The 27,193-nt window shown below is 48.1% G+C and overlaps 1 protein-coding gene across 7 annotated transcripts in view; it reads left to right on the top strand.

Moving 5' to 3' along the window:
- The window catches only part of LOC139760347 (cubilin-like), a 344,737-nt gene that overhangs the window by 47,839 nt on the left and 269,705 nt on the right, over window positions 1-27,193 (top strand). The window lies entirely within an intron of this gene.

The following is a 27,193-nucleotide window of genomic DNA, read 5'->3' on the forward strand; positions in this document are numbered from 1 at the left end:
ACACGTATAATTCGGAACACGGACTTCAGGATCGCATCGTAGCCTGGGGGAAATTATGTTGCATTTAGATCAGACTCAGTGGGTTTACCCGTGCCTTATATTGAGTCGTAAGTTGTAGTGTTTGCAGACGGAGGCGAGTCCCTCATCCCTTCGTAGTGGGATCTCCTCCTCCTCCCTCCTCCCTCCTCCTCCTCCTCCTCCTCCTCCTCCTCCTCTCCTCCTCCTCCTCCTCCTCCTCCTCCTCCTCCTCCTCCTCCCCCTCCCTCCTCCTCCACCCCAGGTCTCAGCTACCGATCACTGGTCTGTTTAGTTATGCCCGGCTTTGATGACACTTCGTAAGGTGGCCGATTTCATTGATCTTCAGTCCGTTCAGCGTTTGATGATGGGAGGAGATGGCCTCTCTCTCTCTCTCTCTCTCTCTCTCTCTCTCTCTCTCTCTCTCTCTCTCTCTCTCTCTCTCTCTCTCTCTCTCTCTCTCTCTCTGCGTGTACCTCCCGGTACGTCGTCTCTCGCCATAGTGTTCCAGAACCCCAGCAGCGCGACAAAAGTGGTTATCTTGTGTGTGATGGCCTGACCCCAGACCTGAAGCTATTGAGAGGGTCGGTTTCTCGTGCTCAAGCTGTGATCTTCCTCACCAGCCTTGGCAAACCCTGGTTGTGCAGGCAGGCAGGGAGGCAGGGAGGCAGCCTAGTGCTGTTACGGTGGCGCCAGTCTTGCCTCGCATCTCTGTCCGTTGTCTTGAGGGAGATGTTCTACATTCGTGGGGGTCCCATTGACTCGGTTCAGGAGCCAGTGAGGCTTAGGATAAAACTTGTGGCGGGGCCTCTTGTATATCAAGGTATCCATAGATGTTATGAAACAATTAAGACATTTTTCTCATTCCATAAGAAGTGTGCCCCATTAGGTATGCACGTACTGTGCACTTAAACACATATTTTGTATTTGTTACAGTGTTGCTCCTCATTACACACTCATGTTGTTGGGGTCGGGCCATTGGTCTGTATATAGATGTGTGTGTGTGTGTGTGTGTGTGTGTGTGTGTGTGTGTGTGTGCGCGCGTGATACACACACTGCTCCATCCTACTGACCCAGACATTACATAGGACCACTTTCTCCCCAGGATACAGGAGCCGTCTTCCTGTCACTGGGCCATATGGTTATGCATCCTGACCTCCCCTCCATCTTTCGTGTTATTGTCACGGTGTTTGTTTATCCATCCCCGAATACATGGCCAGATATTTACGAAGTATTCACGAAATATTCACGAGGTATTCGCGAAGTATTCGCGAGGTATTCACGAAATAATCACGAGGTATTCACGAAGTATTCACGAGGTATTCACGAAGTATTCACGAGGTATTCACGAGGTATTCGCGAGGTATTCACACATATCTGTAGTCGCCTGGGTGCCCCAGCAATGGTCCATACCTCTGATTATATATATATATATATATATATATATATATATATATATATATATATATATATATATATACATATATTTACATCGACAGTTTGTCGCGGGGCGGATATATATTTTTCTCATTCCAGTCTCTGTTATTATCTCGATCCCGATAATGAACCGATGTCTAAGATTTCATTATCTTCATTCTTTTCTGACTTATTTTGTTTACGTTTTATCCCATGGGAACACGAGAGTCTTGTTTACTTTAATGTTTGTACCCGTTGAATCTGTGTGTGTGTGTGTGTGTGTGTGTGTGTGTGTGTGTGTGTGTGTGTGTGCGTGTACGTACAGAGAATCCCCAAGTGACGGTAAAGCAAGTTTCTCAAGGTCTGACTGGAGGGAGGGAGGGGGGCGTTGTTGGAGGGGGGAGGGTATATGCACCTCTTCCCCCCCCCCCTCCACTTCGTAATCTCAAGGAGGGAGGATTTAACACTTGGGGGGGGATGGGGAGGGGGGTGTTTAAAGGGGGATGAGGGGGAGGGCAGTATCTTCTCCCCCCCCCCCCTCCTCCTTCCCACCCCCACAGTGTCAGGTCGATGCTTGTCTCCTGCCCAGGGCTTCTTCCCCCCCTCCCCCAGTAGGTCCTCCTCCTCCTCCTCCTCCCCCGTCTTTTGTCTCCCCAGGAGTGAGACTGGAGGTGCACTGTGTGGTGAATAGCTTCTTCTCCCAGTGGCATTGTGTAGATTATGCTGTATCCTTCATGCTGTAGGCTGTATGATACAGCCATTCCACTCAGTATATATATATATATATATATATATATATATATATATATATATATATATATATATATATATATATGCACAAAATCACAACAGACTCGTGATTTTATAAATGCTGAAAACAAAATCCACGTGTGGTAATACACGAAAGCGCTCTAGTTTCGCGTTTCCTTTTCCATTGTTGGATGATATTCAACCGATAAGTGTCTAAATCTCGACGTATTCCCCCCACGGTCATGATGATGATGATGATGATGATGGCTATAAGGTTTTAAACAGCATGAGGCCTGGCCTCTGTGTGACCCCCACGAACTATCCATCACAGGAGTCGTGGTATCAGACGCCCCATCATCATTCACAGGTGAACTGCTCTTTAATTGGGCGGAAGTGTGTGGGGGGAAACTTGGGGCGTTGTGGCGCCCATGTCTGGCGACATTCTTTATCGCCCCCCCTTCCACCACCCTCCCTCCCTCCCTCAGCCGAAGTTAATTGGTAGTTGCCTGTTGTTGATGTTTGGTTTGCAGTGCGCGAATTTCTTGTTCTGCGGTGATTCGTTCTGTTCTTCAGGAGTGCGTCGTGTTCTCGTGAACGTGTGGTTGTTCACCTAGTGCAGTTATACGGTTCTGTTAAATCAGTCCCGTGTGTGTGTGTGGCTACGTGTCCTTAACAACCCGTCCGTTCTTATGGGATGTCATTGAGGTAGTCGGGTCGTTTCTCCATGTAAAGTCTTACGTTGATCAAAGCCTTGTTTTGAACACACACACACACACACACACACACAAAAAAAAACGTTTAAATTTCAGAAGAATAGGGTCGTAGTTATTATTTTGAAAAAGGGACAATATGTGGTGGTTTAAGATCAATATTTGCCATCTTAAGGTGAGTTTGCGAGTCTGGCATCAGTGTGTGGCCTTACCCACAGGTGAGGTACCCAAGGTAGTATGGTTAGGGGGGGTTGTATCTTGTACTGGCCCGTCCGTAGCCTCTGCTCGAACGTACGTACATGCGTCCGTACATACGAACTTACTTCTCTCTAAGATTATTTTCCCGACCGCTGTCTTTGACTGGGACGTTATTGAACTTAGATGGAACTTGGTGACTTATGGAACTTTGGGTGGGATTAGTAGGTGAGGGGGGGGGAGGACCGGACCCCCCTCCTCCCCCTGCTCAAGTTCCCAGGTTGAGTCCCGATATACCATCCTCCTCACCTCCACCTCACCCTCTCCGCTCTCCCCACAACTCCCCTCCTCCCCCGCCGTTATCCACCCACCTCTCCCCTCGCCCTCACCCTCAGCTTGAGACAGCTGCTAAACTTGGCCTCACAAAAGTTTGCCTCCACTTAATATCTTCCCAACGTGAGCTAATGTATCGTTCGTCGGCATGGCTGACCTCAGGCGGGAGTCCTCCTGCTGCCAACACCCTTCCGCACCCCGCTTCCCTCATACCAATCCTCCCTCTTCCTTCCTTCCCTCCTTCCTTACTTCCTTACCCCATTTACTCCTTCCTGTATCGCCTCCTCCTCCTCCACCTTCCCTGCCTATATACCCCCCTCTCTCTCTCTCTCTCTCTCTCTCTCTCTCTCTCTCTCTCTCGCCATAACATCCGGATGGCGAAAGCGTCGCCGTCTGTGCCTGTGTCTCGCTCGGACGCCTTTGCAAGGAGCACCAGGTGTTTTTTTTTTTTTTTACAGCGTTACTGCCGCCCCTCCTCCTGCTCCTCCTCCTCCTGCTCCTCCTCCTCCTGCTACTGCTGGATACGCCACCCACCTCCAAACCCCATCCGTGGGAGTGGCAGCCCGCCCCCTACTCTCCCACCAGACCTATGGTCCTTACCGTCCCCGGCCGTAAGGGGGGCAATGTGCATGGCACGAACAGGGGGGGTTAAGGCCTCTTTTCTATTCTTCAGGCCAGAGGGGCACAAGTGCCGTGCGTCAGGGCCGTCAGCTGGACGACCCGACGTCGTCCTTGGTAACTCCTGAGGGTGAGTGCGTCCTCATCAAGTGGGTGTTGAGGGTGAGTCGCGCCGAGGACGTGGAGCACTCGGCCCTCTGGTGTGTGTGTGTGTGTGTGTGTGTGTGTGTGACTTGTTGACTTTGATGGAATGGAAGAAAGAGTGGAAGACGGACGACCGAGAGCGTGGCACTGGCCTACGTGTAGTGCCCTAGTCGGAAACATATTGTACTCCGAATTGAACATGGCGTTTAGAAGAGCCTTATGTAGCAGGAGGATAGAGTTCAAGAGTGTCATATATTCAGGGGTGGGGGATCCGCCTCTTTATTCTTACATGCTTAGGGGTAAAAACTATAAGATGTAAACAGTTGTATACGCTTGGTGTACAGAGGGCGCTAAGGTGACATTTGTCCGCTGGGGAACTCGACCTTTTTTCCACCGGACCGTAGAGATGAGTTCGCCTTTTGTTTCTCATACGTAGATAGCCCCTTTACGACTTATAACCGTAAGGGTGAAGGCTACATTCACAGCCTCTGAGAAGTGACACGAGCCAGGGTCCTTACCGGAGTGGCGTGTGGTGGTTAAGACGAGCAAGGACCGCAGCAGAGGAGGGGCTGCCAAGTATGTGTTGGTGTGGGGAGCTCCCTCAGACGTGACCCCTCCCGCCGTGGAAAATGAGGTTGGCGAAGGTGAGAGAGAGAGAGAGAGAGAGAGAGAGAGAGAGAGAGAGAGAGAGAGAGAGAGAGAGAGAGAGAGAGAGAGAGAGAGGTGAGTGGTGATGCCGGGGCGATTCTTAACGATGATGATGATGGTAGTGATAACTGGGTACAACTGTGGTTAGGTCAAGATAGGAAGAATGGTACGTCGGTGTCGCTCGGGGGAGAAAGAGAGAGAGAGAGAGAGAGAGAGAGAGAGAGAGAGAGAGAGAGAGAGAGAGAGAGAGAGAGAGAGAGAGAGACGGGTACGGCGTGTTTGTGTTGCCTGGGAAGACGCCGGCCAGGTGGAAGAGAAGCTCCCCCTTCCACCCACTCTCCCACCCCCATCCACGCCAGGTGAGGAGGGGGAACTCTCCCTCCCATCGAGCGAGGTGTCGACCCTCAGGAGAGATGGTGGTGGTTCTCTTCTGAGAGATGGGGCCTCTGGGAGAGACAATTGCCCTCACCCAACGAGGCTGACCCGAGGGAGGCGTACCGGCCCCATGCATAGAGATGCTGCCTTTTTGAGAAATAGCATTCCGTTCAGAGAGATACTGGCCTGTGGGGGAGAGATAGAGGCTCCTGTAGAAGGGAGGTGGTCGAGGAGGAGACGTATTCGCCACCATTCACGACCTTACGCCCTTGTGAGGTGAAACTTGCGTCAGGGAGGTCTCATGTACCTCTTAGAGATAGTAGCCTCCACAGGAGACACTTTGCCTTCTGAAGATATTTAGTCTCCGAGACAGTGGACGACGAGTATATAGGTCTCTGAGACCCTAATTCTTTCGGGAGGGGCGTCAGGTCCAAGAAAAAGGAGCTAACCCCAGGCAGTCCCAGTATCTGGGGAGGTCACTGACCCCCTGGGAGATTTACTGACCTTGGGGAAGCCCCTAGCCTCCTGGAATAGACACTGGCTTCCTAGGAGAGCTCCCTGGCTTGGAAGAAGCAAGTGTCGTGTTTTCAAAGAGCAGTAAGCCTCTTGGGAGAGTTCTTTTCCCTTGGGAGAGCCTTGGGCCACCTGTGAGGGCAGCTGGCCACCTAGCAGAGCCTTAGGCCACCTGATAGGGCAGTTGGCCGCCTAGCAGAGCCTTGGGCCACCTGGGAGGGCAGTTGGCCATCTAGCAGAGCCTTGGGCCACCTGGGAGGGCAGTTGGCCACCTAGCAGAGCCTTGGGCCACCTGGGAGGGCAGTTGGCCAACTAGCAGAGAGTAACGGGAAGCGAGTGAGTGACTCCTGATGAGCCACTGTGGACAGTGATGGTAATGATGACTTGTGTTCCAGTGACGGCTGACCAGACACCGTGACAATGACGGTGACGGTAGGAGCGTAAGAGTGACGGCCACTGTGACAGTGATGGTAACAGTGCCGGCGTGACGGTGATGGTAATGGTAACAGTGCCGGAGTGACGGGTCTACTGTGCCATAAAGGAGCGAGCGCCGTGTGTTAGCCCTGTTGACACTTGGCCTCGTTTCCCCGACACACGACGGGTCGGCTTATTTCATGCTTTGTCGATCCCTTCCTGGGGAGGTGGAGTGACCTCTCTGGGGCGCTTCAATTCCCTTCTTCGGTCTCTAGAATTCCCCTTCCTGGGGAGCGTGAATCTTCGTGAATGATATGGCCAACCATAGGAGTAGGTCGGTGTGGTATGTCCCCCCGAGACGCGAATGGTGTCCTGGTGTTCAAACATGCAACGAACACTCTATCCTGGAGGGGAGGCGTTGGGTGGGTAGATGAATAACGGTTAAGAGCTTCATGTCAATGAATTATGAAGAAAAATAAGAGTGTAATATAAACATAACTGTTGGTATGACCACAGTCTAAAGAGGATTGTTATTCGGGGTTGTGGCTTGGGTTGTGTGTGTGTGTGTGTGTGAGTGAGATAGAGGGTGCTAGCCTCACTAGAGCGAGTGAGTAATGTTATTATTAGGAAGGTGAGCGTCACGTACTATAGTGGCCAGCAGCGGTGTTGTACTTCAGCCGCTCGCTCGCTCGGCCCACCAACCGACCTGAAAGCGATTGAATCACGTTCGATGGCCGAGAATGTATGGAAGGTTCGTTTGTAATATATATATATATATATATATATATATATATATATATATATATATATATATATATATATATATATATATATCGAGATGTTTGTATAGTTTTTAGGCCTTGGGACTCTGACAGCGGGACCTGTAAGGTGGACCTGCGTACGTAAGATCTTAACATATATACGTCGGCGCGATAGGTTGAGGGCTTGGGTGACGCGTGCGTGTTCGGAGGGTCGTAACTGCCGTGCACGAAGGGTTAGAACGGAGTTGGTTTCTTGCGACGTGCGACGGCCCTACGTCCATGATCGCACAAGACAGGGTCGTAGTGTTGCGTCATCGATGCGTCTGGTCGTTTTTTTTTTTCCGTTCTCTGTGCAGCTGAACGCGACGTATAGCTAAAGTTTGGACCAGGCGCGTTAATGGGGAACCCCCCCCCCCATCAGAAATGACGCGGTGATTTGTTGACTGCCACGTACACGTTATTGCAATCACTCCCGCTGACGTGGTGATTACAAACTGTCACGTAGGCGTTATTGCAATCACAACCGACGGTGATTTCTTTTTTTTTTTTAGCAACTGGGGAAAATGTTTTTGTGTTTTTCAGTATTTTGGAGAGAGAGAGAGAGAGAGAGAGAGAGAGAGAGAGAGAGAGAGAGAGAGAGAGAGAGAGAGAGGTTGTCTGTTTGTGTGTATGGATGGTGGGGCTCTGTGGTTTACATTCCGCAGCACGACCTCTGAGTACGATGGTGCGATTGCTTATTTTTTTAATACGATAGTGCGACTCTTGAACACGGTAGTACGACCCTTGAAAACGATAGTACGACCCTTGAAAACGATAGTACGACCCTTGAACACGGTAGTTCGACCCCTGAACACGATAGTACGACCCTTGAACACGGTAGTACGACCCTGTGTTATGATGGCTCTGTCCTTTTGTTTGTTTTTCCCTCTTTCCCACTCGACGTATAGAGAAGTTCCCCTAGTGTCCTCGCTTCGTCTTCCACATTCTTCGTTCCAAACCTTCGCCTCCTCTTTCTTCCCCTCCCCAAACCCCTTCTCTCTCTCTCTCTCTCTCTCTCTCTCTCTCTCTCTCTCTCTCTCTCTCTCTCTCTCTCTCTCGGTCTGATCGTCAGCCTAAGTGTACAAAGGTCTTCCTCATTTTGCCGACTGCGCCCCCCAGTTGTGGCAGAGTTTCCGACCCGCCCCACAGAAAGGACACCACTTGCCAGGCCTGCAGGGGTTTATTGGCTCCGGGATAGTGGCCCTCTAGAGAGGCCGTGGCAGGTGGTGGTGATGGTGGTGCAGACAGCTCCTAACAGCTGGTGCTGGTGGTGTAGGGAGCTTTTAACAGCTGGTGCTGGTGGTGTAGATAGCTCTTAACAGCTGGTGCTGGTGGTGTAGGGAGCTCTTAACAGCTGGTGCTGGTGGTGTAGGGAGCTCTTAACAGCTGGTGCTTGTGATGTAGGGAGCTCTTAACAGCTGGTGCTGGTGGTGTAGATAGCTCTTAACAGCTGGTGCTGGTGGTGTAGGGAGCTCTGACAGCTGGTGCTGGTCGTCAGGCACTGGTGCCTCTCACTTGGACTACGGAGGTCGTGCTGTTCCTCCCTGTGGTCGTCGTCGCTCTGGTCGTCCACCTCATGAACAACACATCCATGGTTCTCTCTCTCTCTCTCTCTCTCTCTCTCTCTCTCTCTCTCTCTCTCTCTCTCTCTCTCTCTCTCTCTCTCTCTCGTAATCGTGCCACCCAAAGTTAGGGGATCAGGTGTGGGTGAAGAAAAGGCTTCCGGAAGATTTCTCTCTTTCTCTCTTTCCCCTCTCTCTCTCTCTCTCTCTCTCTCTCTCTCTCTCTCTCTCTGGCAGCTTGCGAGCGGTTGAAATTGGCTGTATCCTGAAGCCTTCTCCTTCTTATCGGTGTCATCTTCCCTCTCCCTCCCTCCTTCCCTCCCTCCCTCCGCGCGTTCCAGGTCTCTCTCTCTCTCTCTCTCTCTCTCTCTCTCTCTCTCTCTCTCTCTCTCTCTCTCTCTCTCTCTCTCTCTCTCTCTCTCTCTTCAGGTCCGTTTTTTTTAGCTCACCAAGTGAGCCAATTCCATCGGTCAGCGTTCCATCGCCTTGTGTGTGTCTGCCCGTCTGTCTGTCTGTCTGTCTCTTTCTAAAATGTCGACATTTTTGATCATCTCGGGAACCAGAGGGTCATTTGGACGTAAATGCCTCTATCAGAAATTACCTGTGGGTTGGGTCCTTCCTTCACGCCACGCCGACAGAAAACGTAATAAGGTCCGCCACCGTACAAGCACACACACACACACACACACACACACACACACAAAATGGTCTCTCGATTCCCCTGGGAAATGTCCAAAGATTTTTCTGGTCGGAGATCAATAAGGTGATTGAACCGATGATTCAACGGGAGTATCTGATGGCGAGACCTCTATCAGGTCGCCTCATTTCCTACCCATCAGACGTCATGCAATAGGATCGTCACAGCCCGTCAGTGGTTCTGATGGGCTAAGAACCGAAAAAAAAAGGAAAAAGAGAAAATTCTTTCTGCCAGCAGCAAACGAACCAGTTGATGTAAAAGTTGATGATACTGATAAAACGGTGGTCTGTTATCAGTGCTGTGTTATCCAAGTTGATAAAACGGTGGTCTATTATCAGTGCTGTGTTATCCATGTAGATAAGACGGTGGTCTGTTATCAGTGCTGTGTTATCCATGTTGATAAGACGGTGGTCTGTTATCAGTGCTGTGTTATCCATGTTGATAAGACGGTGGTCTGTTATCAGTGCTGTGTTATCCATGTTGATAAGACGGTGGTCTGTTATCAGTGCTGTGTTATCCATGTTGATAAGACGGTGGTCTGTTATCAGTGCTGTGTTATCCATGTTGATAAGACGGTGGTCTGTTATCAGTGCTGTGTTATCCATGTTGATAAGACGGTGGTCTGTTATCAGTGCTGTGTTATCCATGTTGATATAATAACTTACATTATGGTGGACAAAGACCATCAATGGCTATATCAATTGACCATTTACATAGCCGGGTGAGCGAGACCGTCCACCGTTTTCTCCTGGTTCGTAGAAGACGGACGTAGGTTATGGCCGCTGGTACCCGCATCATGATCGCCAGACCTGATGGGAAACATGAAAAAAGAATGAATAATGTTCTGATCAGATGGTGATCAAGCTGCTGGTCCGTAAGCTTGTGGGGGGCGTCGTCGGGACGGTGTGACCTTTGAGTACGAAGTGACGACCCTTGGGCACGATTGGCCTGGCCTTTCACCAGACCCTTAGGGGGTTAGGTCTAAGGCCAGGCCACTGTAGCCAGTGATCCAGTGCTCAAAGGATTCAGAATCCAAGTTTGGACGAACCAGACTTGTTCTGAAGTCCTGATCATATATATATATATATATATATATATATATATATATATATATATATATATATATATATATATATATATGTTTAGCCAAAGGCTTGACAGATCATGTGATTAAATTCCCCTTCTTTACTGTTGACTTAAACTCACAGCGGCTCAAAATGGTGACAGCTAGATATATTATGAGCTTCCAGCGCCATTCAGAACCACAAATTATGAGCGGGTGAGGGCGGTGTTGATTGGAAATACTGCCAGCTCAGGTATTGGCATCTAAATCTCTTGGCAGCGATGCTCCACACCTGACGTAATCAAACCCGACGTGATAACGGGGTGATACCATTGCCAACTATTGGGATCCAATGTTTTGTTGTACGTATTGATGACACCCCCCTCTATCGATGACCATAGTAATGACACGACAGGTATCAGTGACGTGAAGTATTGACGCTTTAATGACCCCAGGCACCTGGGGTCAGAGGTCATTAAGAAGCAGGGTACCGCAGACTGCCCTTTATGTATATATATTTCTAAATTCCAGAGGCAGTTTTAACGCAGACTCGACAGGAAGGACCGGAATATCAGATACGCAAAGGATTAGCGAGACAAATTGAAAGCAAACAGAGCACAGCGAGCCAAACCAGACATGTGTATGCCAGCTACCCAGACCCAAACAAACGAGCAAACAAGAGGGAATTAGCTGGACGTATTGTTTACCCCTCTCTAATCCTTCCACTATTGTTTGTGTTGCTTGCTGCCCTCTTGCTTTGTACGCCTTTGACAGCTGTTTGTGTTGCTTTGTGTCCACTTGACAGCTGTTGGTAGCGTTAGGAACAGACGAAGGAAGGCCGCATCCGCTCACACCCATTTTCCAGCTGTTATTATTATTATTATTATTATTATTATTATTATTATTATTATCATTAGTAGTAGTAGTAGTAGTAGTGGTAGTAGTACTATTAGTGCGGCAGACATGACAAGCACAGGCGCCTGCACCAAGGTCTGGCCTGTTGGGCAGGAGTACGAAACAGGTGCCACCTGCTCTACACATACGGACGGACCTGTCTGTTGGAGGGAGTGTGTGTGTGTGTGTGTGTGTGTGTGTGTGTGTGTGGTGGGTGGGTGGGTGTGTGGGTGTTGGATAAACACAGGAGAAAGTGAGGAGCGGCATAGAGAATGGCAGACAGCATTATTGTACGTAGTTCTCTGTATGAAAATGCATGACGTTGAAACCACTGTTTTGAGACCCCTTTTGTAGCACGAGGGTACCTTGTACCCTTGAACACGACGGTACCTTGTACCCTTGAACACGACGGTACCTTGTACCCTTGAACACGAAGGTACCTTACCCTTGAGCACGACGAAACGACCTTTGAGTATGATGGCATGGTCTTTGACTTGACCCCTCACGGGTTAGCTTGAAGGTCACGGCATCGTACTTATGGGCCTTACCCACGTGATCAAGGGTCGTACCGTCGTGGCTAAAGGTTTGCACCGTCGTGCTGAAATGTCGTGCGACCGTTCTCAAGGATTATACCGTCGTGCACATAAGGGTCGTACCCTTGACTTTGCGCTGTGTGATGTGAACGTGCATTTTCCTCCAGTTGGTTGTGTATTTGTGAGAGTCTGTGTTGGTGCATTTCAGAGCTTTGTTTGCTCTGTCCATTTTACTCTGAGTTACTACGTGATTTAACAAAAAGGAAGAAATCTAGCTTTAGATTTGATATTCCTACGCTATATACATTCCACACTATATACATTTCCTTTCTATATACATTCCCACATTATAAACATTCCTATACTATATACATTTCCACACTATGTACATTACAATGAACATTATTCCCCTCCCAGGAAGAATAGAATCGTTCTTATGGAACTGCTAAATGTGACACGCTTTCATAAGGCTGCCTTCACTTGTTAGTTGTTAAATATGCTTTTAAAAAAAAGGGGAAAAATCCTCCTTGAAGACTTCACGAGGAAGTTTGTAAACGATGTTGAAATATGTTAATTAACTTTGTGTCGGAGTGGAAATGAGATAAGTTTCTCGCGTACTGGATGGATGAGGTGCCTTGAGTACGACGGGACGATCCTTGAGTACGACAGCACGACGATGCGATCCTGCGATTCTTGAGTACGACGGTACGACCCTTGAGCACGATAGCACGACGGTGCGATCCTGCGATTCTTGAGTACGACGGTACGACCCTTGAGCACGATAGTACGATTTTGTTTTCTTCGTATATTACTTGCTCTTTGTTGCTTGACTTAGCTTTGGGTTTTCTACCCGAGGGATGGTGCATTTTGGTGCTCCGGGCCACGATAAGGGACATGGACGAGAGCTATGGCAATACTAGGTGTTATATTTAATACATGTTGTTATGATTTTGATTGTGGGTTACTTGTCGACGGGTCAGAGGTCATTCTAGGGTCGGACATGTGTCGTACCTCGTCTTCGACACAGTTTAATGTAAAATGTACGTTCTCAAAAGGAAACATCTTTTTGGACGTGATGTGACGGTGATGTGACGTGAGTGATGTAACGGCGACGTAACGTGAGGTGACGGCGACGTGACGTGATGTGACTGAGACGCGACGTGATGTGACGGCGACGTGACGTGATGTGACTGAGACGCGACGTGATGTGACGGCGACGTGACGCGATGTGACGGCGACGTGACGGATAGTGTGAATCACCCTTTTTTTTTTTTTCGTCCTGTTGTCATTCATGTTCAACCACCACCTCCTCCTCCTCTCCAGCCGTGCATGCGCATGGCTCTGTGTGATCCCCTTCGGTCAGGAGCAGAGGTGCCCGGAGGAGGGTCGTGTCTCGGCCGCCGCCACCACCGCTGCTGCCGCCGCTGCTGCTGCCGCTGCTGCTGCCGCTGTGTTGCTGATGCCATTAAAACTTGAGGACGTTCCCTGAGGATTATGCAGCGCCCGGAGGGTGGGTGTGTGATGGTGTGGTGGTGGAGCACCAGTAAATGCTTCTTGAACATGATGGTACGATGCTGGAGCATGACGGTACGATGCTGGGGCAAGAAAGACGGTACGATGCTGGAGCAAGAAGGTACGATACTGGAACAAGACGGTACGTTACTGGAACAAGACGGTACGACCCTCATGTTTGATGGCCAGGTTACTGGACCATACCCAGGGGGTCGTAACGTCGTGCTCAGGGATTATAACGAAAAACTTTAAAGAGGAAAATCGCCACGTCCGTCGAAGAGAACAAGGCGCACATATGGCGAAAAGTTTGGAAGGGTTTTATATCGCGCTGAGTCTTTATTTTGGCCATTTGAAAACGAGATTATCAAAGTTTGCCAGAGAGGAGTTTCACTTTCTTATTTACTTATTTATTTTTTTTCCTCTCTTTTATTTTACTTTACTATGTCTTAGTTCGGGGTCTGATGAACCCTTGAAGATTATCTTCTTAACCTGAAATGCGAGAGATAATGTGCCTACAAAAGTTTTAACTTTTGGTTTATTTTTTATGAATTTATGGTACGGTTGGGTTTATAGGTTTGTGTGTGTGTGTGTGTGTGTGTGTGTGTGTGTGTGTGTGTGTGTGTGGTTTAGTTGTATCTTAGTTATACAATAAGGTGGATTACCTGTTTCCTTGTTTTTCAATCGTTCAGTCAACCACCCTCTCTTTCTATCAGTCGATCTATCTTTGTGTATATATATATATATATATATATATATATATATATATATATATATATATATATATATATATTATCCCTGGGGATAGGGGAGAAAGAATATTTCCCACGTATTCCCTGTGTGTCGTAGAAGGCGACTAAAAGGGGAGGGAGCGGGGGGCCTAGAAATCCTCCCCTCTCATTTGTTCGTAATTTTCCAAAAGGAGGAACAGAGAAGGGGGCTAGGTGAGGATATTCCCTCAAAGGCCCAGTCCTCTGTTCTTAACGCTACCTCGCTAACGCGGGAAATGGCGAATAGTATAAAAGAAAAAGATATATATATATATATATATATATATATATATTTTTTTTTTTTTTTTTTTTTTTTTTTTTTTTTTTTCATACTATTCGCCATTTCCCGCGTTTGCGAGGTAGCGTTAAGAACAGAGGACTGGGCCTTAGAGGGAAAATCCTCACCTGGCCCCCTTCTCTGTTCCTTGTTTTGGAAAATCAAAAAAAAATGAGAGGGGAGGATTTCCAGCCACCCGCTCCCTCCCCTTTTAGTCGCCTTCTACGACACGCAGGGAATACGTGGGAAGTATTCTTTCTCCCCTATCCCCAGGGATAATATATATATATATATATATATATATATATATATATATATATATATATATATATGTATATATGTAACGTTACTCGTTACCTGCAAAAGTACGAGACCAGGTGTCAAATTGATAGTGGCCACCGCACCATCGTTACCCAGAGGGCGTCGGGGAAAAAGGAAAAGAAACGAATTTCCAATGATATATTTTCCCTATCGGCGACGTCGCTGATAAGGAACCTGGAGGTGTGATTGCAAGGCAAGCATCTCACCCCGTTTTTTTTTTTTTTTTATATTTTCTCTTTTTTTTCCCCCTTCCGTTTTTCTCCTAAGGGGTCTGTTGGGGGCTGTATCTGTTCCCCCCCTCTGCCCCCGAATACTTTTCTCGTTTCGCGCACCTTCCGGCGGTCAAATGAGGGCGGGTCGTTACGGCGTCGTAACGACCCGCCCCGCGAATACCACTGCGAATGACCAACTCGGTAGTTTTCATGGCGGTGAGGGATCGAATTAGATACCCCGCCTCCCTCATCCCCCTCCCCTTACCTCCCACTCATTAGACCTAGTTATCTTCACTTACTAACTACGCAACGATGTGTCTCGTTTGAGATCGAGTGTTGCGGGTCATTCAGAGGTCGCGACCCTGAGTCGTTTCGAGGGAGGGCTCCCTCCTTGTATTCCTGACCCACGAGCATGAATATCCGAAGGGCGGGAGTGTGGGGAGAAAAAGCCATGTTAAAACCCCGCAAAGTGAACGCTAGGGGGGGGGGGGGGTAATCCGCCGCCTCTCAGCTCGTAATGGGAGAGGTAAGTATTACAGACGAGGCCATTGGGCAGCGTTCCAGCCAATGACAGAGCAGTCCTCCTCCTCCTCCCCACAGTTCCCCCTCACTCACTCACCTGAGGAAGCCAGTGGCCGTCTGGGGAATTGAATGTTTACACGACCCGCGTATTGTGTCGGGTTTTCACTGTCTTATATGAGTATTGACCCGTGCCACGCGTAGGACGAGGTCATGATCCGGTAGTATGTGGTACATTAACGAAGACATGTATATTGGCACACGTGGGAAACATGTATATTGGCACGCATGGGAAATATGTATATTGTCACATAATGGGGCGGGTATACATACATATACGCGCTCGCACTGAGGGTCTCTCTCTCTCTCTCTCTCTCTCTCTCTCTCTCTCTCTCTCTCTCTCTCTCTCTCACTGGGGTAATTAAAAGAATACAAGAGACTACTCCTCAGTTCAGAATATATATATATATATATATATATATATATATATATATATATATATATATATATATATATATATATATATATATATATCCGCGGCCAAAGTTTAAAGTAGTAATGTTTGGAAAAAGCGAATGAACAGCGTTGGTAAAGTGGACAAATTATTGTGGTCACATTATTTTGAAAAGATGTTTGCGCCTGCGGGAGGTGTGTGTGTGTGTGTGTGTGTGTGTGTGTGTGTGTGTGTGGGTGGGTGGGAGGTGATGCTAAAGGATGGCTCGTATTGTTATCATTATTATCGCGAACTGAGTGACGAAATGCCAAAATCCGCGTAAATTTCGGCGGGGGGAAAACTTTAATAATGATGGCGGGAACTTACCAGCGTTGGAGTAGAAGACAAGTAACTCCAGGACTATTGGGGGAGACCCTGCTTGTGCCGCAGCGGGGAAACTTAGTGGCAAATAGTGGGAAACACCTCAGCCAGGGCGACATATCGAGTGCTCAGAGCGTGGGGGAAAGTGAGCTTAAACAGCGTGTAAAGTACGTAATGAGGACAGGCTATACCGGGTCACAACGGAGGGAAAGGATGACTACGACAAGGGCAAGAATTTTGGATAGAAGTGGCAAGGAATCGTCGGATGATAGTGGATAGGAATCGGATAATTGTGGATAGGAATATGAGTACCAAATGGGCGCGGAGGGGAGGGAGGGAAGCCAGGCAGAAGAAGAAGAAGCCGTAAGGGAGTTTAAAGACTGTGTGTAGGGATGCGCAGCCACCATCAGACCTCTGAGTCCTTTTCAGAAGAGCGTCGGGTGGTGGTGGTGGTGGTGTTCCTACATTACGATGTAAGACCGGTGCTTCGAGAAGGCCATTAAAAAAGAAAGAAAAGAAAAAGGATGTAAATTGAACTGTACAAATCAGTATTCAGCTCAGGATGGATTTTTTTTTTTTTTTTTTACGTGATGAACTATTTAACCGAACGTGATGAGAGTGGAATGAGGTGGTTTGGGGGGAAGTCTTGTGTGAGCGAATTGTTTCTCTCTCTCTCTCTCTCTCTCTCTCTCTCTCTCTCTCTCTCTCTCTCTCTCTCTCTCTCTCTCTCTCTCAGTTTTGCTTGTGGATTACACAGTAAGGAAAGATTAATTTGATCCGAGTATTTAATTGCTTGATATTCTTTTTTTTCACTACGAAAGCCTTTGAGTACGACGACTTGATCTCATGAGGACGACTCAACCCCTTGAGGAATGTGTGTAGTCATTGGACTTAAGGGGTTAAGTTGTCTTACTCAAAAGATCCAAATTCCCTCTGTCTCACAGTGGTAGCATATAGCATAGCTGTAGTTTTTAATTTTCATTTTATATATATTTTTTTCGTTCGGAAGATATAGTATTTTTTTCTCTCTGACCCGAAAAAAAACCCTCCCCCTGACTCTGGGGTTCGTGGAGGTGGGGGGGGGGGGCACTGGGGAGACATCTTGTTGCCTTTAACCATGGATTTCCTTTACGCCAGACCCTGTCCAAAATCCCCCCTGAAAATCCCCTCACAGAATTACCATCATCCGCAGGGAACATGAGGGCCTTCCCTCATCCACCCCTGGGTAAAAAGAATGAGGCAGACATTTACTGTAAATGAGGGAGAGGTTGCCTGAATTGGGAAGGAGGTAGGTAGATAGGAAATGAGTTGGTTAAATAGGTAGGTAGCTGGATAGAAATAGGGAGGAATTGGGGAAATGTGAGAGATTGAAAAGGGGGAGGGGAGATTTCGAGGGAGAGGGGAGGGGAAACTTAGAGGGGAGTGGAGAGTTACAGGGAGAGGAGTGGGGAGAAGTAGAAGGGAGGGGAGAGTTAGAGGGAGAGGGGAGGGGAGAGACTGACAGGCTGGAGTAATGGGGAGGAAAGAACAGTAAGGAAGGGTGATGTGAGACGGGGTAGGAGGGACTAGAGTGGGAAGGTGGGGAGGGAAGATTGCTGGGGAGGAAGCCCCGAAGGGTTGCTGACGGGGATGAAAAGTCTCGATTCAAAGGTTTTGGCTTGCCGGGGAGGGTGGATATGTCAGGGGCCAGTGACATGGGGAGGGACATCGGGAGATTATAGGGACAATGGGGAGATTACCGCACAGTATGTAAGTACAAGAACAGTGGGGAGCTTACCTTACAGTATGTAAGTACAAGAACAGTGGGGAGCTTACCTTACAGTATGTAAGTACAAGAACAGTGGGGAGCTTACCTTACAGTATGTAAGTACAAGAACAGTGGGGAGCTTACCTTACAGTATGTAAGTACAAGAACAGTGGGGAGATTACCTTACAGTATGTAAGTACAAGAACAGTGGGGAGATTACCTTACACTGTTAAAATAGACCAACAATAGTGACACAGTTTTCTCCCATGACTATATCATGTTATCTCCCCACAGACAGGTTCTCTCCCTGACAGATTTCCCGCCACACCTTATGATTTCCCCCACCCTCATGACTCATACCACACACATGTATACCTACCCATTTCCTCCTGCACTTACCCATTCCCTCCCATTCCTTGTCAGTCTTCGGAGAATCCCTCCCACTCATGACCTCCCCTCATTCCTCGACCCATGGTAATTTCCCCGGGTCGTACTCATGATTTCCCGTCCATCCTCATAATGTCGTAGTATGTCTGTTATTTCCTCCCTGCGAATTCCTCATAATAACAATACTTTTTTTTTTTTTGTTCTCTCATATTTAGTGAGTCTCTTCGCCGGTTTGGCCCCAGGCGGTCTGGTCCCCTCCCCTTCTCTCCCTCCCTGTGCCCTCGAAACCTCAAGGCAGTCTCTCTCTCTCTCTCTCTCTCTCTCTCTCTCTCTCTCTCTCTCTCTCTCTCTCTCTCTCTCTCTCTCTCTCTCTCTCTCTCTCTCTCTCTCTCACAGGGCCGTTCATTCACGTGCTAATTTCACAAATGGTAAGTAATCGCGATGACGACGGGTAGGAGAGAGAGAGAGAGAGAGAGAGAGAGAGAGAGAGAGAGAGAGAGAGAGAGAGAGAGAGAGAGAGAGCCCGCGCGCGCGCGCGCGCACCATGCACACTAATTGGTCGAACCCACAGCCAGTTTTAGAGGCACTTGTGCGCTCTCTCTCTCTCTCTCTCTCAATGGCCCAAATTTTCCTGTTTTCTCCCCACTTGTGGAAATCAGATGAGGGGCGAAAGAAAACGTACTTGGGGGGGGGGGGGGGTGTCAGGTTGTAAGTTGCTTTCGTTGGGTTTTATTCTATTTCCCCCCAGCCTTGGCCTCAGCTTTGGTAACTCTTATGTATGTATGTAAATGCTGAGGTACATTTCGTATTCTGGATTTTCGTTGATTTTGTAGATAAATGCTCCAGGGCAAGGTTTTTATTCACTGAGGACTGAGTACGAACAAAGACAAAACTTCTTTGTTTAATCCTTTTTCAGAATTATGACGCGGCCCTTGAACACGACGGCACGACCCTTGAACTCGACGACACGGCCCTTGAACATTGTTCCACGACTCCTAGTTACGATGGTCTGGTCTTTGACACGACCTTGACGGGTCATGTCAAAGGCCAGGCCATTAGACTTCTAAAAGGGTTCGCTCGCCCCCCGTCTTGCTCAAGGGGGTTGAGGAAACCAGAGAGTGAGGGAGAGCAACAATCTCTTAGAGGGATGAGCGAATCGAACTGATCTGCTCATTGAACGAACGACCCCGTGTCTCACTCCACGACACTCGCGAAAGTATATGAGAATCGTGACCAGGATCCGGGAATTAAGTCCCGGTCGTGTCTCCTCCCGAGCTCCAAGCTCTCAAATGTATCCGAGAGGACGCCGTTCTGTTGCCTCGTAAGGCAGGATCGTCTTCGGCGAGATCGTTCGAAACGATCGAATCTCACCGAGCAGCGACCGTCTCGTGCTTTATGTAGGTCGGTTCACTCTCTTGAACCATCCGTTTCGTCGTGCTTCGCGAAGGTCGAGTCAACGAACCATCGTCAGAACCATCCCTTGTCTCACTTCGAGCGGGTCGGATCACCAAACCCTCTCATCTGAACCCCGATTCCCGTCGCACTTCGAGAAGATCGAGTCACCGAAGCCATCGTCTGAAACATCCGTCTTGACTTTACTTCGAAAGGCTCGAAACATCGAGCTATGGGCTCGAACCATCAACCTCGACATATACCCTCCATGTTCAGGGGAAGGTTCGTGAGAGGAAAACCGCCAGCGAGTGTCCCCAGCTCTGAATCATGGTGATAGCAGTAACTCCTCATCATTTCCTGTAACTCATCTTCCTGGGTGTTGTGATTCACGAGTGTGATGGGTTTTGAGTCATCGTATAGCGGGTCTTCCTTTTGGATGTCATGCGTTTTCTGTAACCGTTGCTTCGGGTATGGTGTGTCGTGCTGGGGGTTGTGGTATGGTGAGGCGAGTTGGTGCGTTTTACGGTTACGCATTTTGCGTTCAAGACGAATTACGCAACCCAGTACGTACCTATTTAACGAATCATGAGACCCAATACGAACGCATTTAACGAATCACGGAACCCAGTACGAACCCATTAAACGAATCATGTAACCCAGTACAAACCCATTTAGCGAATCATGTAACCTAGCTCAGGTTATGGGCGGACCCAAGCCTCCTTAAGCCCATTAAACCCTTCCGAATCATGGAACCGAATACAGGTAGTACCAGGCGGACCCAAGGCGTGTAAAACCATTAAACCCGGACGTGTTTCTGCCTCGATCCGTATTGATCCCTTCCCCGGCCGCTCGTCTTTTGTTTCCTTCTGTGAAAAATCTTGGGTAAGGACTCCCGCAGTTCCCACCAGGATGGTTATTGGTTGCTTCTAGCCACCGTCAAGTACCTTATAGTTCCCCACAAGCTTATATTTACGTACAAAGTCACTTTAACTTCAAATGTCTCGCGGTAGCTGAGTTTAGGGTATAAATATTGCCTACATAATACATACATCGGCATGAAGTTGAATATTTTTCATGACATAGATGAATATAGATGAATATTGTTTATAGTATTCTGATATGCCGGTAAAAGGTTCGTAATCCCGGACCATATATACGATCGGGTTGCTCTTAGCTATTGCCTAAGGTCGGTGATTATCATCTTCCTCAGTATATAGGTGTGAAATGCTCATCTGCCGTTATAGAGGAATTAAACTCCTTTTTCTTTCGATGCTGTGATGACATTTATTATTATTATTATTATTATTATTATTATTATTAGTAGTAGTAGTAGTAGTAGTAGTAGTAGTAGTGATGGTGGTGGTATTATTATTATTATTATTATTATTATTACTATATTTATGTTTCCTTGATATCTGCTGGAGATTAACTTTTCAAACACTACGACTTAACCCTTTGAGTGTTACGACTGGCTCCCCTGAGTACGTCAAATACATTAAGTAGTACGACTTCGTACTTCTTTGAGTACGACGGTGATTTCCTCTCACTGCGACGACAACGCGACCAGTGCGACGAATGTCTCTCTCAAGTACGACCACGTATCTTCTCGAGCACGACAGATGAAGCTCCTTGTGTACGACTGAATCCCCTGAATACGACGGCCTGACTCCTCCTCATAGGGACGGTGACTTAACCCTATAAGAAGACGGTTTAACCCCTTATGTACGAAGGTGAAAGGGTCAGGTCAGAGGTCACGTGTGCCTACCATAAAAAGTGGTCGTTTTGTCTCACTTAGTTTTGGGGGGGTCGTCATTACAGAGGTGCGCAATAATGGCGATAAACGACTATGTCTGGATGCAATTTTGACACTTCACACGGGTGGATAGCACTGTTATATTCCCCCAACTCTCTTTTTTTTTTCATTCATTTATTCCGGCGTCCTCAAATGTGCTCCTACGACCCGCGTCATCTGTGAATGGTCGTGATGAGGGTCGTCTGTATTGACGCACGTGTTAAGGGACGTTCGTATTGACGTACCTGATGGAGAGAGGCGCGTCGTTGTTGGGGGTACTTGACGGGAGTGGGGGGTGGGGTCTTAACTGAAGGACCTAATGAGGGGCGTTCATATTGGCGGACTTGATGTGGGGAATGAGGAAGTTTTCTCTCAGTGTCACAGGGAAACGAGGAAGTTTTCTCCCCCATGATCTCTGGGATGAGTAACTTCTCTCCCCAAGATCCAGGAAAATGTGGCAGTTATTTCCCCAAGATCCCAGAGCAACGGGAAACTTATCTCCCCAAGATCCCAGAGAAACAGGGAATTGATGTCCCCCAAGATCCCAAGGGGATACGGGAAAGTTATCCCCCCCCCCCCAAGATCCCCCGGGAAACGGGAAAGTAATCTCCCCCCCCCAGACCACCGGGAAAACGTGGGGCCTTTTGCTGCGTTCCATGACAGAATGTTCTCATACATCAGGCTGGTGGGTTGAACGCCTCCCTCCCTGCCTGCCTGCCTGGCTGGCTGGAGACAAAATCATAACAGCAGGGTTGTAGTCGGCCGAGGTGGTGGTTGTTGTTGTTGGTGATGTATCGAGACTGGTTGTTGGTGCTGGTGTATCGAGACTGGTTGTTGTTGTTGGTGCTGGTGTATCGAGACTGGTTGTTGTTGTTGGTGATGTATCGAGACTGGTTGTTGTTGTTGGTGATGTATCGAGACTGGTTGTTGTTGTTGGTGATGTATCGAGACTGGTTGTTGTTGTTGGTGATGTATCGAGACTGGTTGTTGTTGTTGGTGATGTATCGAGACTGGTTGTTGTTGTTGGTGATGTATCGAGACTGGTTGTTGTTGTTGGTGATGTATCGAGACTGGTTGTTGTTGTTGGTGATGTATCGAGACTGGTTGTTGTTGTTGGTGATGTATCGAGACTGGTTGTTGTTGTTGGTGATGTATCGAGACTGGTTGTTGTTGTTGGTTGTGTATGCGAGACGCATGTTGTGCTTCTGTATCTGTGTGGTGGACAGGTCTTTCGTTGAGATGTATCTGTCGTATTTATCATCATATAACCCCTCCTCCGTCTGTCGTGTCCTGTGTTATATAGGCCTCCCTCTGGTGCTGTAGACCCGTGATACAGTCGGGGTTCTGTACCACGGTACAGCCATCTGTAGACGGCCTTATACCATGTTACAGCCGTCTATGGAGGGTCGTATACCACGTTACAGCCATGTACAGAGGGTTGTATACCATGATACAGCCATGTATAAAGGATCTTATACCACGATACATCCATGTATAGAGGATCGTATCCCACGATACAGCCATGTATAGAGGGTCGTATACCATGATACAGCCTTTACTGCAACTGTCGTAAAAGAAAGAGAAAAATTCCCATCGCATTCTTGGACGAACGGTGAGTCGATGGACGGAATTCCTAACGCCGCCATGACCCGACCTGAAAGTCAGGTCAGAGGTCAGGCCATCACACCCAAGGGTCGCGGCGTCATGCCCTAGATCCATACCTCTTCTCTCTCTCTCTCTCTCTCTCTCTCTCTCTCTCTCTCTCTCTCTCTCTCTCTCTCTGGGGAGGGTCGAGACCCATGGCAACGGAGGATAGGCACAGTTTCGTCGACAACCGTTCGACGTCACTCCCCGTGCGACGCATCCGTTCTATACGTCATATTTTTTTTTTTTTTTTGTACCGTCGTATATTTTTCCCTCACTTCCGTCCCTCCTGGATGGCCGCAGTCCACACTCGCTCCCCGGGGACACTCCGGTGGGATGTACGGAATGGGATTTTGTGGCGGTGCGAGGCGAGGTGGGGTCCGCTTGCCTGCCTCGAGTTTATTTTGTGAAGTTATGAGATGGGCCGCTTCCAGCTGGTGGCTCGGTGGCTTAGTCCGGGGGGCGGCCGAGGAAGACCCGGGTTCGACCCTGATGTTATTATAGGTCAGGAGGGTAAAGACGTGAAGAGCAAAATGTAAATGAATCATCGTTGTTTCTGTAAAACATTAATATAAATTAATATATATATATATATATATATATATATATATATATATATATATATATATATATATATATATATATATATCTTTCCTTTCTTTCATACTATTCGCCATTTCCCGCGTTAGCGAGGTAGCGTTAAGAACAGAGGACTGGGCCTTTGAGGGAATGTCCTCACCTGGCCCCCTTCTCTGTTCCTCTGTGTGTGTGTGTGTGTGTGTGTGTGTGTGTGTGTGCTTACATGGTTTTCATGTTGACGATTTCAACTATTGATACGTAAGATTCTCCACCTCCGTTTTCTATGCCTTTAACATCCTTTACTCCATACCTCTTGAACCATCTAGATCCTTTACCACTTAAAACGTCTCAGTAGCCAAACCCTTTTATCCCTTAAAACCTCACAACAACTAGACCTCTTATACACCCCCCCTTTACCCACGCCCCATTATCATTAGAGTCCTTCAGCCACGGCTCCAACACACCCCTTCCAGCTTGGTCATATATACAAATCCCCAGTACAAAGCCAGTCGACTACAACATTTTCCAGTTCAACTTCAATAACCTTCATGTGTCGCGTTATTGAGTTACCCCCACTGGAACTGTCCGTAAAATGTTTACACCTTTCGTCATGGCCAGCATACCCGCTCCTTGACCTGGTCGATGCTGACTTTAATGCTGAGGATTGTGATGTGCGTACACAAGCTTGCTGTGATGAGCTTGCTGGACGGTGATGCTGTAATCGTGAGGCTTCGTAAATCATCACGTCATTTCGTAAACGTATCACCTCATAAGAATGTGCCGTGAGTTTTAGCAAAGCTTCTTGTGTTGGATGATGGAGAGTTTAAGTGTACACACGAGATGGTATTTGTTTGATTGTTTGAGGAATTAGATACTTATCGATGATACAATGGAGCACAAAGGAAGAGAGAGATAATTTACGAATTAGTCCTCTATTTTTGTTCATAAGTTTAACAACATTCCCAGTAGGGACACATATTTTGTAAAACAAAAGAGGAAGATTTCCAGTGGTGGCGTAAAGAATCGAACTCAGTGTGATAAACGGTATTTATGGAGTGTCTTAGACCCTGCATACGACAGGATTCACGTCTTTGCAAGAGCATCGAGGAGGATTCGCGTCTTGGCGGGAGATTCGAGTATTTCGAGTATCTCTGTGGCTTTCCCGGATGGACCGCACCGCCCGGTGTGACATATTTTCCAACTGGCCGAAGACTCTTTTAGTTTTTCCCCAGGATGACCTCCGACGCACTCCAGCCCAAGAGGGGAGGACGGGGGCGAAATGTCTGGAAACTCTTATATTTCAGACATCTAATTTTTCTTTTTATTTGGAGAATTGGAATGTTATGATTGAGCTGCTATCAGCGTATACGTCTGTGTTCTCGATGGGGAACAGGATAAGGAGTTTCAGGAAGGCACTACCGTTAGAAATTTTCCGAACGACAGATAGAAAGCGGCTCTAAAGTTCGCGTCTCTCTGAAGTATATATATATATATATATGGTGACATTAATACAGTACCAGATTCTCTGCAACGTATCATACAACTCTTTCAAATCGGCTTGGATAAGTTGACGGCGTACGTTTACCCAAGATATTAACAGTTTGAAGAAAGAGCAATTTGGAAGATCGAAAGCAGAGTATATTACGTCTATAATGGCCACGAGCGCCATCTGGCTTTGACTGAAATCACGCGTTGGCCAATCAGAATCCTAGTCTCAAATGCAGAGCCAAGTCTGACAAAGAGGAACCAATGAATGCTTGGCTTATAAATGTTAATGATGGCGTGAATTGAGATCCTCTGGGTCACAATTTGTTGCAGTTTTCGCAACCTTCCTGTAGTTTTGCAGAGTGTGATGTCTGTAAATACATGCATCCTCAATCTCGAGCAGTGATGTCAGTAGATATAGACAACTATAAAACCTTCTGGGAGTTGACGTCATCAGATACAGACAAGCATTCCAACCCCCCTTGAAAAAGGCGACGTCTGTTGATACAAACAGACATTCCGCCACCTTTAGAAGAGGACGTCTTTGGATGCAAACAAAAATATCCCCCCCCCCCCCATCCCGGGCAATGACGTCATCAGATGCAGACAAACACAGGTGCTCAATTAAACCCTCGCGATCGACTTCAATAGCTGAGAGAAAAACAGTTTGGTATTACAAGCCATTGCGATGCCTTTCAGAGGTAATGGCCCTAGATATACGAGGAAAGATAAAGCCATAATCTTTGCTACTCTTGGGAGATTTAATGGCCATATCGTCTCCTGGACAGACCAACTAATTAGGAAAGCTCATCTGCATAAAATTAGCATTCATTAAGATTTGCCAACGCGGACCAGGAATTTTTAAAAAGCGTGATATTTATCGTGAACTGAGTTTTTATTTTTTTTATACTAGAGCCAGTGTGGCCGCGAGGGTTTCCCTCTTTGGCACAGGAGTCTTATGAACGGAGAGAGATATATGATGACGACATGAAGTGAGGTGTGTGGAAAGCAGCCAGAGCTGGAGGAAGGAAAAGAAGGATGGGAAGAAAACTTAAACGTGGAGGAAATAAATGGTTGTAGCGGACGAGTGGGAGGGAATACGGCTTCTTAAAACTGTGAGGGATCTCGTCTGACCTGAGGGGGGAGGGGAGGGTCAAGACGGAACCTGAAGGGTTTGTCATGACCTGAGATGGTGGTGGTTGGGAGTTGACTGGTGGGTGGGAAGGAGGGAGGGGCGCTGGGGGATGACTGACTTGAGGTGGTGGTGTGGTGGCTAGGAGTTGACTGAGGGGATTGGGGCAATGGGAGAGGGAGGGGAAATGCATGACCTGAGGTGGTGTGGTTAGAGGTTCAGGCTTGGGAGGGGACTAGGGGGAGGGAGTTGCTCGTAGAGAGAGAGAGAGAGAGAGAGAGAGAGAGAGAGAGAGAGAGAGAGAGAGAGATGTACTACCATTAAGGTACTCGGGAACGACTTACCTCGTACTCATAAGCGCACGACCATCATGTACGACCGATCTCCTGCCCCCGCCACATACACACACATGTACGACCACGGGGGAAGACCCGCCTGCCCCCGCCACACACACACATGTACGACCACGGGGGAAGACCCGCCTGCCCCCGCCACACACACACATGTACGACCGCGGGGGAAGACCCGCCTGCACCCGCCGCACACACACACATGTACGACCACGGGGGAAGACCCGCCTGCCCCCGCCACATACACACACATGTACGACCGCGGGGGAAGACCCGCCTGCCCCCGCCACATACACACACATGTACGACCGCGGGGGAAGACCCGCCTGCCCCCACCACATACACACACATGTACGACCGCGGGGGAAGACCCGCCTGCACCCGCCACATACACACATGTACGACCGCCCGGGGACGACCTGCCTGTCACCTGCGCCGTGTCCACATTGATTAGCTCAACCTGTTGACGTCATCACTACCTCCCTCCCTACTCCCTGCCTCTCTCTCTCTCTCTCTCTCTCTCTCTCTCTCTCTCTCTCTCTCTCTCTCTCTCTCTCTCTCTCTCTCTCTCTTGTTATTTGTT

This window comes from Panulirus ornatus, chromosome 36 (assembly GCF_036320965.1).
Source record: "Panulirus ornatus isolate Po-2019 chromosome 36, ASM3632096v1, whole genome shotgun sequence".
NCBI classification, from domain to species: Eukaryota; Metazoa; Arthropoda; class Malacostraca; order Decapoda; family Palinuridae; genus Panulirus; species Panulirus ornatus.